Here is a 996-nt window from a genome sequence, read left to right as displayed (position 1 = left end):
TTCCCTTGTAACCAAGATTAGTTTTGTTCTAGTAAGAAAAACTTTGCTGTCAGGGTAAGATATTCTAGTTGCTCTGTTCTCACATGGAAGAAGGGTAAAGGCTCACGTAGACATTTGTTCCAGTAACACCTCATTTGGGAAATTGTCAGCTGAAGAAGTTTAGAAGTAGCTCTTAAGCAATGCTTACTTTGAATCCATTAGGTCCACAAAGCTAATTCAGTTGAATAAATAAGTACTTGAAAAAGCCATCACCTTTGGACCTATCTATAAATAATTGAGAATACGATCAAATACCAAATAAAAAGACAATATAGTCATTGACAAAAAAAAATTTGCAAATGTGAGCAATCGACTGATCAATATAAATTTTTTCCACTATTCACGGAATTTTAGGGAAATAAGATCAATAGCATTGTTAGGAACAATAAGGTTTCCTTCTTACAAGTAGGCACCCATACCCCCCTATATAAAGATTGCATCATTAACTACTTAAATTTAGAGGATATTACATGCTTCAGCAGCACGTATACTCAAATTACAATACAGAGATTAACATGGCACTTGCACAAGGATAATATGAAAATTTGAGAAGTATTCCATATTTTTCATTCTTCAGATGCAAGAAATGAAAAACAGTTATTAAAAAGTTGATTACAAAATTACAAGTGTAACAATACACGTAATTCATATTATTAAATTTAGTTTGACATCAGTGTATTAAATCTTCACCTCAGAAAGGCGTTTACATAGCATGAAACTTTACAAAACTTTTCAAATTAGACAACATTGTCATTTTATCCCAAAGAAAAATAATATTAAGACCTAGAAAAAAAGGAATCAGACTGTTCTATATGGAATGCAATCGGAAAGGACACATTAATGAACCTATATATTATAAAATAATGTAGAATCCAAAGTATATCTAGGAGAAAATAAATTATGAACATTATGCAAACATAGAATATAGAATATTTTAAAATATACCTTTTCAGACAA

The 996-nt window shown here is 30.2% G+C and overlaps 1 pseudogene; it reads left to right on the top strand.

Moving 5' to 3' along the window:
- Positions 1–509: 509 nt before the first annotated feature.
- LOC122127534 lies at positions 510–606 on the top strand (annotated as a pseudogene).
- The last annotated feature ends 390 nt before the right edge of the window (positions 607–996 follow it).

Source organism: Dipodomys spectabilis, unplaced genomic scaffold (genome assembly GCF_019054845.1).
Source record: "Dipodomys spectabilis isolate Male_0828 unplaced genomic scaffold, ASM1905484v1 ptg000301l, whole genome shotgun sequence".
NCBI classification, from domain to species: domain Eukaryota; kingdom Metazoa; phylum Chordata; class Mammalia; order Rodentia; family Heteromyidae; genus Dipodomys; species Dipodomys spectabilis.
Note: the sequence above shows the minus strand (reverse complement) of the source record. Positions and strands in the feature narration are given on the sequence as shown.